Source organism: Dromaius novaehollandiae, unplaced genomic scaffold (genome assembly GCF_036370855.1).
Source record: "Dromaius novaehollandiae isolate bDroNov1 unplaced genomic scaffold, bDroNov1.hap1 HAP1_SCAFFOLD_27, whole genome shotgun sequence".
Classification (NCBI taxonomy): domain Eukaryota; kingdom Metazoa; phylum Chordata; class Aves; order Casuariiformes; family Dromaiidae; genus Dromaius; species Dromaius novaehollandiae.
Window position 1 is genome coordinate 3,383,541 of NW_026991415.1, and position 16,243 is coordinate 3,399,783.

Genomic DNA, 16,243 nt, shown 5'->3' on the forward strand with positions numbered 1-16,243 from the left:
AAGGGCCCTGACAGAACTGAAGTCTTTGTCCTATAGCTGTTGTCTTTGCTACCAAGGCCTGCCAGGAGACACTGGGGCCTCCTTGTCCCCTTGTCCTCCCAGGGACCCCAGGAGACGTCTTGTCATTGTCCTGCACTTAGCACTGCGCACCCCCACCCGCACACTGCCCCCAGGAAGAGCCCTGGGCAGTGCATGAGGGAAAGCATCTCCCTTCCCAGGGTCTCAGTGTCCATGCTTGGACATTTTGCTTGAAAAACACACCAAGGGTTAACATGGTAGCAGAGCCAACTGAGCATTTCCTTTGCCTACCTGTAATCAGTGATTACAATTTTCTGCTCTAATGAGCACCAAGTGAGTCTTTGCTGGTAATGGCCCTCAGTGGGGTCTATTAACGCTCTACAAAAGTTTGGGATTTACTTCTGACTTTGAAGTGAACATTTTACTCCATCTCCTCGCAATAGCTGAGTTTCATGGACTCAGCACCAAATACACCATGGGGCTCATTACAACGCAAAAAGCCCTGATGAACCATGTCTCTCCCTGTAATTTTCTTCAAGTAATGTACGGCTAATTGGCTTCAGCAGTGTAGTGGAATGATAGTGACTTCAGTTAGAACGTAGTGTAAAGGTATTTCTGCTTTTTAAGCTTTTTATGATTAGTATTCTTATTCAGCTTTCACAATAAGTGACAGCAACATTCTCCAAATGATATAGATCCTGAGTGTCTCCTAATGAAGTGTGGACATGCAGGAAAAGCAGTGTCCCAGAGGTCAGACACTGTATGGGCAATCTTCCTCCCCATCTCCTTAAACCTGCCATTTCCCTCATCAGCCACCTGGGACTTGCATCACTCCTGTTAAAGTCTAACCTTTCTCCACTGAAGTCTACAACTGAATGTTACAGCTCATATGCCCCACTTCCCACCTGCTTTCCTTAGAGAATGAGCTGCAAATAGACACAGAAGAATTTTTCTTAACTGCAAGCCAGAGAAAAACACAAAAAGGCATGCTATAGTTTCGTAAAATTAATTACACTCCTCAACTGTTTGCTAAGTCCAAGGTGCCTCCAATGAGGTCCCCTTTCCACAAGGGATAGCCTGGCTAGAAATGTTTTGGAGAGATAGGAAATGCTAGATAGAAACAGAATGAAGGACTTGCCCAGAGGAACAAACTACTGAAAGATGGAGCAAGCTTTAGACTCCCCAAAGCGCAGATCAGCAGTGTGGTATGGGAATGAACAAAGAGTAATGGAAGGAGTTACAGTGTTACAGTGCCCAGACAGTGTGCTGTAAAGGGGATGTTAGAAATTGTTAATGTAATCAGGACATGTGGAAAAAGAGGAGAGAGCCATACAGCTCCTGGGGGTCCTGCACCATGCTGGGGACTGTGCTGCTCTTGGGCATCTTGGGCCAGGCTGTGTTTCTGTACAAAAGTCTGGAAAACACTCTATGCAAGTCCCTGGAGAAGAGGGATTTTCCTGCACACCTCAGAGCAACCCAGGCAGGACTCAGGCATGTCAAGGGAAACCCATCCCACCCACACCAAACCCACTGCTCTCAAGCCTGGGACCTTCCTGGCCCCTTGGACCAGGAGCAGGAGGAGGTGTGGGGGCATGGCCACGTCCCAGACGAGCCTCTGTCAGGCCTTCAGCTCCACATGTCATAGCTTCAAGTGAGCTCTCTAAAGCAACACTTCCCATGGCCCTGGTGCACTGGCAAGACTTTGGGCAGACACCCAGGAGAGAGGGCAGAGAACGGGCAGAGACCTCAGGGTGAAGAGCTGGGCTCACAGCGTCACAGAGTGGGTGCCACAGGCTGGATAAGCAACCCAAAGAAGTAAATGAGTCCTTCCTTTTGCAGTGACTTGGAAAGCCCTCTCTCTGACAGCATTCAAGGGGCATGGAGTCTCCCTTCTGCAAGAGTCACCCCGGGATTGTGCAAAGACTAGGAAGAGCAGGAAGGTTGGTTGTAGGGACATTCTCAAGCTTCAGCAGCTGCAGAGCTGGGAGCTGGTCACCTCACAAACTTCTGAATGATCCCAAATGCAGGTCCTGAGGCACTGCACCACCTTACAGGCTCTGCACCAGAGCCTGGACAGCAGCACTGCAGTGTGTGGGCATGTCCTGAGAGTCCCATGGTCAAAACTGTGGGAGATGCAGGGTGCCAGGGCTGTAAAGCTCCCCAGGAGTGCTTGGGTGGCAGCTGGGTGTGCAGGGTGCCAGAGGCTTTAGCGACCCCCAGGCAAGAAGCACTGCTTTGAGGGGACACTGAAAAGCCCAAGGCCCAGCTGAGGCCCAGACATGAGAAATGGCTTTCCCTAGGCTCAGGGAAGGCTCAGCTGGAAGGACAGCTGGGCAAAATGCATGGGAAATGGGAAAACTTCCCCGGATTTCCTCGCTAGCCTGGCCCTCCAGATGATAGGTGTTAAGGGCACAGTGGCTCTTCTCTGGAGTATTATCTTCATCTTAAGCACCACAGATGGAGAAACCTTGTAGAGGGCTTTTTTTAAAAAAAACCTGCTTTGGTGCCTCAGGGAGGAAGGCTCTGTCCTCTCCCATATTGTCCTACATCCTACTTTGACAAAAAGAGCGGCCCACAGCAGAAACCACTTTTGAAGCTCCCCAAAGCACCTCAGCCTGTGACCTGTGGCTTAATGCTGTTTCATCCCACATGACTTTTATCCTGGCTTTGAAAAATGCCAAACCTTAAACCAGCCCTGAAGCCCTGAATTCCTGTACAGATCTGCCCAGTGCAGAGTCCTGCCAGTGGAGGGGTGCAGAAGTGACTCCTCTAGTGCCCCATTTGAGATATTTCACAGCCTTTGACACCATCTGGAGACATTCCTGAAGGATTTATCAGCAAGTTCTGGAAAAGAACTGGGGTGAAGGGAGGTGACTGCTTTCCAGGATGTGAGGGGAAATCTCTCTGCTCTCTCCTTGGCTGTGCCATCTCCATGGCAGTGACCTCCTGAGCCCCCTGATGACACGAGCTGAGGTCACAGTGGGATGTGCTGCATCACACAGAGGTCTCCCCGGTGGTGCCACAGGGGTACCCGCACAACCCTGCAAGGCCAGGTCACTGCTGGGCACCGCTCATGTGCTGCCTGCCACTGCCCTTTGGAACCACTCCGTGGCAATGTTACAAGACAACCCTGAGAAGCTCAGAAAGAATGTTTGAAGTAGGTAGATTTGGATAACTTCTATCTTAGATAGAATTTGCTTAGCATGAGTAGCCGCACACTTCCTTAGCATGAGTAGCTAAATTTGCTGAAGCCTTAGGCCGCGCTCCTAGTTCGGTAAGAAAGGGCCCCAGAGCTGGTGCAGGCTGGAAAGATAAGGGAGTTACAAGCAGTCTGCATTCCTGTGCCCCACTCTCCAGAAGGGAGGATGTCAAGGCTGTGAAATAAGGCCTGTTTGGGCGCCAGGACCTTGGGAAGCAAAGCCTCCTCTCACTGTTGAAACAGTGTTAGTTAAGGGGTCTGGATTATGTCCTCTTTCTCAGGACCTTGGGAGATAACGTCTACTGACCCAGGTGGGGCAGTGTTAATTGATCAGGACCTTGAGAAGCAGGGGTGGGACCGAGGGAATGAAGAAATCACTAACCAATCAGTGTAAAAGGGAAAGTCGCAAATCTGGCAATTTGTTTGTATAAATGCTACTTGAAAAGTTGGGGGGGTGTGCTCGATTTGTGGGAAACCACCGAGCACCCAGGCTTGCGCAACTCTGAAATAAATAAACAAATGTCTCTCCTGAGTGTGTAATTATTGGCTTACTGCACACCGGGCAACGAATCCGCTTTTCGGACAACAGCAAGGAGAGGGGATGGGAGCTGCACTGGGGCCCCTCACTGACAGGCAGAGGAACAGGTGCACATCAGAGAGTTTTGTGTAACGAGACGGGAAGAGCGTCCTTCCTCCTCATCTGGAGAGGTGAGCCAAGGGCAAGGGGACAAGCAAGATGCAGGACTGCTAGACCACCACCATCAGCCCAGACCACAGTTCCTTGTTCCCAGCGCTCCTGCGGCTCTGCACTGAGGGTAAGGGCTTTGGGAGCTCCTTCCTGAGGGGTCGCACAGAGACTGTTAACTGCGAAAAGAGCTGTGGATCCCAGGCTGTGGGGATGGCTGCACAGGGTGGGGGTTGCCACGACAGCCCTGTTGTAGGGTCCCGATGGGGCCAAAGGGGTGAGAGGACGTGGCCCGGCCTGGCACCAGCACTGGCCTCGGGGCTGCTCCCCTGTGCCTGGCACGGCCCCCAGGCGAAGGGCAGCCAGGAGCCCCGCGGGGCCCCTGCAGCAGAGCCCAGACCCTGTGGAGCAGCAGCCGGGCCCTGGGGCCTTGCACTGCAGAGGCACATGGCGCCGGGCTGCCCCCAGGCCCCACCACGCCCCGCACTGCTGCCCACAACATGGCGCCCCACCGCGTGGGAGGGGAGGGGAGGGGAGGGGCTGCCCTGCCTGGGGTCACAAAGGGCCGCAGTGTTGCCATGGCATCGCCCGCAGTGCTGCCCTCTGATTGGCCAGTAAGGGGAGGAGGGCGGGCTGGCCTTGACTGATGGCTCTGTCAGCCAATGGGAGTGCAGCAGGCTGCTGGGGGCCTCGCCAGAGCCCTGCCCCAGGCTCGCTTTTGTCCTGAACAGGGCGTTTCCAGGGCTCGCAGAGAGGCTGTCCCCACGGGTCCCGCCGGGCCCCAGCCGCTGCGGCTGCTCTGGGCCTCTTGCTGGGCCACAGCCCTGCGGCCCTGGCAGCAGCCGGGAGGGTGTTTGCAGAGCAGCTCTGTGCTGGGAGCTGCTGGGCTCCTGCAGGGCCTTGGCAGCTGCTGGACGGCCAGTGCTGCCCTGGCCGCTGTCATTAGCCCTGTTCCCAGGCCGGGCTGCAGAGCTGCTGAATCCCGGCTCTGCTGGTTCCACCCGCTGAGATGCCCTGGCCGCAGTCCTTCCCCGTGTCTCAGAGTGTCAGGGCCCCAAGCAGGAGAGTGCTTGTTGTCCTGGGGGTGTGGAGGATTTGCTGGGTGTGTTCAGCACTGGGGCAGGAACCAGACTTGGGAGTTGTGGGAAGGCTTCTCCCTCTGCCTGGGTCATGAGGCCCTGCTGTCTCCAGCTCCATGGTCGCTGCTCCCATGCAATCCTCCTGTTAGGAGATGTTGCCCAGAATTACTGCAGGCCTTTCTGCAATTGCTAAGTGTCAAGGGCCAGGTGTAGGTGCTACCTAGGCAGAAGATGGTGTTCTCTTGGGGCAGTAACTGGTCTGTAGTGGGTGTTTTGCTGCCCAATGAGCATTGTGAGGCCCCGGGGTGAGTCTGGGTGGCCGCTCAGGAGCTGGCTGAGCCTTGGGGGAGGCAGGGGCAGCTGCAGGCGGCAATAGCCGCGTGGCCGGGCTGTGGGCAGGGAGGTCACGGCTGTCTGCGAGAGCTGGGCCAGGAGATCCCCAGTGTCAGATCAGCTCTTGGTCAGTAGCTGCCAGGCCAGCAGGAGGCCCGTGGCTCCGCTGTTGATGATGAGGTCCCTTCTGCCTGAGTCCCTGATAGGCCAGCAGCAGGCAGATGGGTGTGGAAGCAGATTGTGAGGTCTCCTGGGTCAGAGTACCTGGTAGGGCAGCAGCATGTTCATGGCTGGGGATGTTATTTCAAGGAAACTTCTGCCTCTGCAGCACATAGGCCATCAGCAGGCACCTGCTGGGGGCATGGACTTGTGAGGTCACTTCAGTCTGAGCAGCTGCTGGGCCAGGAGAAGGCCCATGGCTTGGATGTTGGTGGTGAGGTCACTTCTGGGTTTGGTGAGTGTGCTGGGAGGAGGGATTGACACCTGCAGAGCTCTACAGCGGTATAGAGATGCAATTAATATATCAAGCAGAAGTAGATAATAATATTCCACACCATCTGTCACAAATGTTATTCCGCTGCCTCATCATAAATTTAGTAGTGCTGCATTTAAAAGGTGGATGATGTTTGCTGTTGAATGTAGACATGGATTTTATGCTAAGTATATGCTTTTTTGCTAAGTATAGGCTTACAGCCTGCTCCTGGTGGAGGAGGAAGTCCAGCTAGAATATTTATGCTGCAAAATGAGTGAAGTGCTGGTGTGAGCAGTGACATCAGTAATCTCTGATTTCCAGTGTCTGTGTGCTGCAGAAAATTCTTCCACATGAAAATGCCAGGAGGCTTCTGAGATTTTTCTCCGAGAGCTGAACAATATCTCTGTTCTTTAATTCTTGGGGGTGGGAAGTGAGCAGGCGCAGGCCTGTGAGTGACTGTTGAGTGGAAGTCCCTGTTGCAAGGCCTTGGAGGCATAGATGAGAAATGAAGGGCTGGAGAGTTGGTCTGTGTTTTGGGGCCCTGGGGGTGCCCTGGCTGCTGCCATGTCTGGTCATGTGCCCTGTGTGTCCCTGCTGCACAGGCACGTGTTGGCTGGCCACCCTCTGTGATGCGAGAGTTGCGGGTGTGGCGTGTCACAGTGGTGGAGCGCCCTGTGGTGGGGATGGGTGGTGGCCCCAGTGTCTTGGCACTTGTCCCGGGAGGATGTGTCTGGAGAGAGCAGAGCTGTGTGTGGGGAGTGCCGCCAGGCTGGGGAGCTGGGGAGCCCTTGGAGGGGAGGAGGTGACTTGGCTCGCAGGGCCCAGGCTGCCCTGGTGGCCAGAGCCAGGGATGCTGGCAGTCTGCTGCCTTCTGTGCACTGAGGTTCAGGCCTGGAGTTTCCTCAGCTCTTGCCAGGATCTGCAGCCAGGTATGCCACATAGACTGTGAAATACATAGAAATATGGAGCTTAGAGTATTTGGAGTACAAGAGGTCATCTTTCTGAAAGGGTTCCTTGTTGGAGATTCTTGAAGTTAACACTGCTGGGATCTGTCCAACCACAAGTATTTTTAGGTTAGGTGCATAGCAGTTGCCTCCCTCTCCTATTAGCAAAGCCTAAGGGCAGATACTACCCACACACAATTGGTGCAGACACTCTTTTCGTCTCATGTGGCAGGACCCTAGAAACTCTTTGCTAAACATGCAGTAATATCGCCCAATTAGCCCTTACTTAGCCATCCAATTAACCCCCCTCCAGTCCAGTGAATTATAGAGAGAATCTTGAGCTCTTCCTGCTGAAGGCCTCGCTGCTTCGGGGCTCTGTGCTGCAACCTGCACCCTGCGCACTGCCCTGGGCTCTGACATGGGACATCCAGGGGCTGACATGCAGCAGGAGGACGCAGAGAGCAGTTTAGATCATGTGGGACTTTTTTCACCCACACAGTTAACAAGGAAAAGGTCTTGCCACAGTGGAGTGCTCAGGGGTGCCATTTCAAGTGTCAATACCACAGTCATTAGCTTTTAAAGTGGGCAAAATAAGGAAAACTTCCAAAGACAAAGTATTTCTTCAGAAAATAATTGTCCTTTAAAATCACTTCTCCCAGATATGCAGTGATTACAGTGAGTTGTGATGCTCAAGCACTTGCCTGCAAGTCAGCAGGAAATACTTCAGGGGTCACAGCTGAGAACCAGCTTGCAAAGCTGAAGTTGATTTGTGCGGATAACTTGCAAGGCCCCTCAGAATTACGTTCCTCACCTTCCCATGTGCTCCTCTCTTCTCTAAGGGAGTCATTTCTGACCTGACAGTTCAGGTGTCCAACTCAGCTGAGCACCTTTTGCAATGTGTCAGTGAGCTGGTTGAGGCCTGCAGGTTCGGAAGCTCCTGCCTGATCAGCTCGGGCACAGCCTGGGTCTTAGCTCACTCATGGACTCTTCTTTGCAAGTGAGATGAAATCCTGTGAGATGACATTCCAAGTGTGGATCTGAGGCTAATTTGGACAAAGGTGCCGTCTTGGCAGTGAGGTGTGGATAACAGTAAGTGAGGGTCAGTTCCTTCTAGAGTGGTGCAGGGCTTTTCCAGCAGGTCTGTCACAGTTCATCTCACCCACCCATCATCAAACTGTATTCAGGAAATTAGAGGTAGCTGCTTGGCACAACTGCTATAAAACTTGCTTAGCATGAGGAGCTACATTTGATGCAGCCTTAGGCTGCACTCAGAGAACATGAGGAACTTTCACCTAGTTCAGTAAGAAAGGGCCCCAGAGCTGGTTCCAGGTGGAAAGACAAGGGAGTTACAAGCAGTCTGTGTTCCTGTGTCTCACACTCCCAAAGGGAGGATGTCAAGACTTTGAAATAAGGCCTGTGCAGGGCATCAGGACCTTGAGAAACAAAGCCTGCTCTCACTGCTGGGGCACTGTTAATCGTTGTGGTCTGGAATTACCTCCTCCTTGTCAGGACCTAGAGAGACAACGGCAGGACCCAACCAGGAATGAAGGTACAACCGTTAGCAGAAAGCACAACAGTAAAAATAAGGAAAAAAACAGCCTGCCTAGGGACGACAACGAGACCCAATAAGGAACGGGAGACCCCAGACCTGAATACTGCTATTGGTCTGAACTACCGTGTAAGGGGTGGGAAACTTAAGTTGAGAAGTTATAATTGCCCAAGGATTTCTTTGTTCAGGGTCCCTCTTCAAAGGCACCCAGCTCGACCTGTAATTATGGCACGTGCATCATTAAAATTTAGTTATTTAATTTGCTTTCATTTGGCTCTGAACTTTTTCAGCAGGAACCTAGTGTCAGGCCCTGTTATGGTGGCTGGCGAGCCTAACCTTCTATAACAATTGATGGTGCAGGGAATGAAAAGGGAGAGTGGCTAGATTCAGTGGGACACCTATAAGACATCGCTCTAACACAGGTATGTTGAGATTTGTGCACATTTGGCCATCCAAAAAACCAGTGTTTCCTTGAAGCTGTTCCCCCTCCTTTCCTCTATCGGTTGATACCTCAGAGTGTGACATGCTCTGTGCAAAGAGTGAGAGGTGGCACGGACAGCCATGGGCAGGGGGTGGTGTTGGGGCACTGGGATCTGTGCGAGACACAAAAATACCTTGTTTAATGGTGTAGGCCTGATTAAAACAGAACTGTTCAAAAAAGGACATTGAAAATGAAACAAGAAAGAAATTAAGAAAAGGACTTAAAGCAAATAAATGTTCTGTTAAACTTTTCGTCTTTAATTTTTGTGTGTCCTTATTATCTTTCTTGATTTTTTTTTCTTTTCTTTTTTTTAATATAATGGTCCTTTAGGGGGATGTTGTATTTTTTCTTTTCTGTTTTTTTAAAAAAAAAAGGAAAGAGATTTTCAGAGCTGGGGTGGGATGCAGTCACAGGGTCATGGACATGTGGTGCCATGGCAGGTGCCCTGGTCCCCTCTGCCCAGTCTCCATCTGCAGCTCCCAGGGGCTCCGGTCTCCCACAGGTCCCCTGTGAGAGCTGCCAGGCCCAGGCAGGTGCCTCAGAGACACCAGGGCCTCTTCAAGTGCCACTGGGTGCTTGTGGTTGGACACCTGAGCTCTGCTTGGAAAGCTGAAGAGCTGCTTTTCAGCGTTTCAAAGGTATGAGCCCACTTTCATCAGCTCAGATAATTAATTTTAATGTCAATGTTTTGCTATGATCAAAGAGTGGAAATCATCAGGAAGGGTCTTAACCTGGGGAGAAGAAATATTGATCAGCCCTTGACCTTGTGTTTCCACTGCTCTGTCTATTTAGGCTGTGGATGTAATCTCAGTGATCTCTCACATATCTGCATGTGTCCTGATTAACTTGGTCATTTCTAAAGGCATCTTTGCATCAGACTCTCTCTGTGTATGCACTTTCCATAGTTGCCCAGTATTCCTCCTCTCCTTGCTCTTTATCATTCAGATACCTCTCAACTCTCCAGTTGCTGCTCTGAGCTTCTGGCAGTCTGAAGCTTGCCTCGTCTTTCAGCAGTCTCAGCGTCTCTTTAGCCAGCTCCTTTGTTCTTTTTTTTTTCCTATCTATCTGTCAAAAACATTTCAAGGAAGGTTATGTCTTGGGGGAAGTGGAGCTCACTGGAGGCAGCTTGGACTTAAGATATACTTGAGGACAGTCTCTTTTATTAAGCTGTTTCAAATTTCGTTTTTGTTTGCTTGCTATTAAGACAGATCCTTCTGTGTCTGTTTGCAGCTAGTTCTCTAAGGAAAGCAGGTGGGAATTGGTGCACATGAGCTGTAACCTTCAGCTACAGACTTGAGAGGAAAAAGCTTAGATTTTAACCAGAGTGCTCTAAGTCCCCAGTGGCTGATGAAGGAACTGTCAGGGCTGGGGAGCTGGCGAGGAAGGTTGTCCATACATGTCTGCTATCAAAAATACTGCTTGTCCTACATGTCCAGACTTCATTAGCAGACAGTGGGGATCAGTCTGAATTGGAGAATGTGGGTATGACTTATTCTGGAAACTGAAGAAAAAAGAAAGCTTCAGAAGCAGATGTTTCATTTTCAGGTGCTCATTGAAATCTGCCTAATCTCAGTACACTCCTGAAAACTTTCTAATTACCCACACAAGACTTGAAGAACTGAAGAAAATTATGGAAAGAGGCATGTCTCCTTAGGGGTTTGTGCATTTTAATGACCCCTTGGGTGTATTTGGTGCTGAGCCCATGAACTGCAGATGCTGAGAAGAGACTGAACAAACCTCTCAAGAGCGTTAACAGGTCCCACTGAGGGCCATTATCAACAAAGTCTCCCCAGGGGCTGATTAGATCCAAAAGTTGGAGGCCTGATTGCAGGCAGGCAAAGGCAATGTGCAGGTGGCTGTGATGCCAAGTCAACCTTGATGTGTGTTATCAGGCAGAGCAGCCAGGCACTGACACCCAGCCCCTGGGTAGGGTGACCCTTTTCATCATGCATTGCTCAGGGCTCTTCTGGGAGACAGTGTGTGGGTGGAGGTGTGCAATGCCAAGTGCAGGACCATGATACGGCACCTCCTGGGCTCCCAAGGGACAAGGAGGCAGCAAGGCCACAGTGCTTTGAGGCATGGCATCTTCTCATGGGCCTCGGTGGCAGAGACACCAGCCATAGACAAGAGGACAAAGACCTCAGTGCTGTTGGAGGTTTTCAGCCTTGGCAGTGCCCTCGGCCATCTCCACCACAGGCTGTCCTGTGCTTTCCCACACCTGTGCCTGTTGCCCTGCAGACAGGAGACACCCAACCTGCTTCCCCACCCTGCTCTCACCCCAGGATCTCCTGACCTCTCCTGATGTCTTCCTGTCCTCACTTGCTTTTCCTTGAAACACAAAGCCAGGGACTCATCACAAGCTCCCTCTGGGTGACCTCTGGCACCACAGCACTACCCTATGAGTGACATTTCCCTTTCCTAATGTCACAGCTGAACCCCACAAGCTGCAGCTTGTGGCTCTTTCCCCTTCTCAGGCTGTTTCTCACTACCAAGAAAAGCTCCATCATCTCTGAAACCACCCTTCAAGCAGGCACAGGCTCCTACTCTACTGCCCTCAGCGTTCCCTTCACCAGGCTGAAGAAGCCCAGGTCCTTCAGCCTCTCCATAAAGGCCTTGTCCTTTAGACTCCAACCTTATCTTCGCAGACCTCCTCTGGACCCTGTCCAGTTCCTCCCCATTCCTCCAGTACAGGGCAGCCCACACTGGGACACCCTGTTCTAGATGTGGCCTCACCAGTGCTGAGAGGAGGGGGATAATAATTCACCTTGTCTGGGTGGCCGCTCACTTCCTAATGCAGCCCCGTATGCAGCTGGCCTGATTTATGGTGAGCACGCAGCACTGGCTCATGTGGCATCCCTTGCACCATCCAGGTCCTTCTCCTCAGGGTCACTCCTCTACCGGTCAAGTCCCAGCCTGTCCTGATGCACAAGCTGTTCTGCCCCCCAATACAGCACCTGCCATTTCTCCTTGTACAATGTCATGAAGTTTCTGTCAACCAAATCCCCAAGTCTTTCAAGGCTCCTCGGCTTTACACCACTGTTCTCCACCCTTTGAGCCAGGAGACCTCCAGCTCATTCCCCACACCCTCCATTGCTTACTCCTCCATCCCACATCTCCCCAGTTTGGCTACAAAGAAGTTATGGAGGACCATGTCAAAGGCCTTCCTACATTCAAGGAGTGCATGCACTGCACTCCCCTTGTCCACGCAGCCAGTCATCCCATCACAGAAGGCAGTCAGATTGGTCAGGCACAATTTGTCCTCGATGACTTCGTGCTGGCTGTTCCCGACCCCTTCATGTGGCTGGAACTAGCTCCAGGAAGATTTGCTTCCCAGGGCCTGAGGCGATGCTGACCAGCCCATCACTCCCCAGACCCTCTTTCCTGTCCTTCTTGAAGATGGATGTGATGTTTGGCAGGCAGGAGGGGAGGGCCAGGGGCCGGGCAGCGGCTGTGGGGCTGTGCCAGCTCCTGCTGCATCACTGGTCCCTGCAGTGTGGAGAAGAGGGACAGAGGACGAGGCAGCATGGGGGTGGTGGCAGGTTGGCAGGGGCAGGTCAGCAGGGGCCAGTGGGGGCTGCAGCGAGGGGTTGTGCCCATGCCACCCTCCCAGCAGGACGGGGACATACAAGGAGCGTGCTCTGCCTGTTGTGGTGCTCAGGGCAGCTCCCCAAAGAGCACAGCTTTGCCTGAGGGACCCCTTGGTCCTCAGCCTTGGCTCCAGCAAGAACAAGAGCTCGTGGGCCAGGCCAATGTCCCCCTGGCACAGTCCCTGTGACAGCCTTCGGTGCCCCGTCCCGCCACAGCCCTCCTGCTTTGGCAGCCCCCACAGTTTCTGCACCTTGCCCAGCCCTGGCCATGCCCCAAACAGCGGTGAGCACGAGCTGGCCGCACAACAACACTCGCCCATAAACCTGGGCTGTACAGCCAGGGCTGCAAATGGCCTCCACTCTCCTGCGCCCGGCATGTCTTGCTTCCCCTCCACGAGACCTGGCTCTGCCCCACAAACCCACCGGTGTGTGTCCTCACCCCAGGGAGGGCATCAGTGCTGGCCTGCCTGGCCACTCCTGGAGCCTCCCCTGTGCTCCCTGCAGGGCCCCGAGCTGGCGGTGCTGCTCTGCAGAGCGAGCGGGTTGTGGTGCCCCAGGGCCAGGGGGTGACTCTGCACTGGCCGTGGTGGTTGGGGTGAGAAACAGAGCCAGCTGGACGGGAATCATTGCACCTGACAACCCCCTACCAAGGGCTCTGTGGTGTGGATGATGCTCTGAGCAATCACAGGACACTTCAAATGGCTCAGGCTGTGTTCAGGTGTGTCCCGAGATGCAGCCCAGGATTTTCCATTGAAGGTGACATGAAGCACTCTCCAGGCTCCCTTCCCTCTGCCTGCAGGGTCCCCACTGTGGGCATCTGTCACCAGCCCTGTCATATGGCAGACAGTCCCAGGCAGACACCGCTTGACCATTCAGCACCTCCGGGAGCACTGGACACCCACAAGTGAGAGCTGAATGCAGCCCTCATTCCCTAACACAGCACCCATGAGCTCATTGCCTTGAGTCAGGGAAACCTTGGAAAAGCAACAGGCCCTTTCAGACTGAAAGTCCTTGAGCAGACTCTTGGCCCTGGTTTTGGAAGAAGAAATCAACTTTCAAGCACAGCACTGAGGAAACAGCCTTTTATTAGAGACCAGCCAGCTCTGACACAGTGATAGACACATTTACAGAAGGCCTCTGGGTCAGACAGGTTGGGTTTGTCCCTCAGGAGAAGTGGGATGAATTCAAACACTTCTGTACAAACATGATTATCACAGAGAGAATGCCCAAACTACACGGGTTCTCTGAGATAAATCATAAAAACACTTGTGAAGAGGGACAGGCAGCTTAGTGCTACTGGACAGGTACCAGTTGAATCAGTTTCTTCAGTGCCTCCTTGAGCTCCTTGTTCCTCATGCTGTAGATGAGGGGGTTCACTGCTGGAGGCACCACCGCATAGAGAACAGCCGCCACCAGATCCAGAGCTGGGGAGGAGAGGGAGGGGGGCTTCAGGTAGGCAAACATTGCAGTGCTGACACACAGGGAGACCACGGCCAGGTGAGGGAGGCACATGAAAAGGCTTTGTGCCGGCCCTGCTCAGAGGGCATCCTCAGCACAGCAGTGAAGATCTGCACGTAGGACACCACAATGAAAATGAAACACCCAAAGAATAAACATGCACTAACCACAAGAAGTCCAACTTCCCTGAGGTAGGATTCCACACAGGAGATCTTGAGGATCTGGGGGATTTCACAGAAGAACTGGTCCACTGTGTTGCCTTGGCAGAGTGGTATTGAAAATGTGTTTGCAGTGTGCAGGAGAGCATTGAGAAAGCCACTGGCCCAGGCAGCTGCTGCCATTTTCACACAAGATCTGCTGCCCATGAGGGTCCCATAGTGCAGGGGTCTGCAGATGGCAATGTAGCGGTCATAGGCCATGACTGTGAGGAGACAATACTCTGCCAATATGAAAAAGACAAAGAAAAAGACTTGAGCAGCACATCCTGTGTTGGAAATGGCCCTGGTGTTCCACAGGGAATTGGCCATGGATTTGGGGACAGTGGTGGAGATGGTGCCAAGGTCGAGGATGGAGAGGTTGAGGAGGAAGAAGTACATGGGGGTGTGGAGGTGGTGGTCGCAGGCTACGGCTGTGATGATGAGGCCGTTGCCCAGGAGGGCAGCCAGGTAGATGCCCAGGAAGAGTGAGAAGTGCAAGAGCCGCACATTCCATGTGTTGGCAAATGCCAGGAGGAGGAACTCATTCAGGGAGCTGCTGTTGGACATTTGCTCTTTTGGGGCACAGGGGGACTGTCGGAGGCAGAAGAGATGTTGACAAGTTAGGACAGACTTCTCTGAGCAAAACTTTCTTATAACCTCCCCCAAACACTCACTCATTACCTCTCCCCATCTCAGCAGCACCGTCACTGAGCTCCATCACTTGAGCTCTGGTTTGTGCTGGCTGAGTTTGCCATGATCTGTCCGTGGGCTCTGGAGGAGTCAGCCCTGACCTACAGCACTGTGTACGTGGGAACAGGGGTGACTCAAATGTTATTCCCGGTTCCAGTCAGATTTAATCATTCATAATGCTGAAGGGATTTTCAGCTTCTTCACTCTCATTTTTAAATAATGTGGGTTCATTAACAGATTTAAGGCTTGCTTTGTCTTCTTTAGCTGACCCTGTCACATCTGAGGAGGATTCCTGGAGGTAGAACTCCTCAGCATTGCTGCTGCACTCAGAGGGACCAGCTGTGATTCCAGAGAGCCAAAAGGATTCCCTCCAGCTTTAGTGCAGAGGCAGGAGAGCTGGCCTGTCCATCCGGCCTGTTCCCAGCTGCCCTGTGCTCGCACCTCGGAGGTGGAGAACAGTGGCACACCTGGGGGGCACGTCTCTCCCCTGCCAGTGCTCACAGACCCCATCCCACCCGCTGGGTGCTCAGCTCTGCCCTGCAGAAGCCTCCCGGGGGCAGGACACTGCCCAGGGCACCTCCATGTTTGTAGGTGCTACGGAGCAGGGGAGACAAACCTTGCTGAGGCTGGGAAGGTGCTGCTGGCTCTGTGTGTAGGCTGAGGGGTGGATGAAGGCATTTGCTGAGTGCCTCCCACACTCGCTCCTCTCAGTGTCACTGTTTTGGAGCCTCCGACCGCTGTCTAAACCTGACAGGTCCAATCCGATTTCACCCCACCCAAACAGAAAATATCTGAAAGCACAGACTCATGACAGCTCCTTCTGTTTCATGTATACTCTGCCTTCACCTTCCTTTTGGAAAGGCCCCTCCAGGAATGTCCTGGGAGTGAGCTGGAGCTGAGAGCAGGCCTGACTCACACAGCTCCCTCTTGACAGGACCTGCCCTGCTGGGTTCTCTCCTCCCACCCACAGCTTCTCCCCCAGTGCTGTGGGGAGCTCCCTGGGCAGGCTGAGGGCTGACCCTTGCAGGCAGCACAGTCACTGCCCCAGGCACACAGCACCCTGCGGTGCAGGGACACTGCTGTGAATTACAGCCCATGCAGACCTGTGTGCACACCCCAGCTTCACAGCCCTGCAGTGTCCCTGCGAGAAGATAACAGGATGCCCTTTCCCTGTGATGGTGTGGCAGGGAATCCCTGCTCTAAAGGATGTCCCCCTCCCCTGCAATGGAGAAACCGGGAGAGTGATCCTTAAAAATCCAGTTGTGTGACTGGACAGGTTTCAAGACCTTGCCAGGAACCTCAGTAGCATTGCCCTGCAGCCAGAGACTTACCGTGTCAAGGGCTGTGAAGATTTCTCCCACAAGCAGCTCTCCTCTGTCCTCCCACTCCACACTGCCTTGCACTTCTCTCTGCCTTCTCTCCTCTCATGTCAGCAGCAGCAGGCAGTGCCCGCAGCCTTGCTGCTCCTTGCAGAGGAGCTGCTCCTGCACACAGCTGTGTCTGGGCAGTGCTGCCAGGTTGCCATGAGCTCCCTCCATCCCAGGAGCCTGG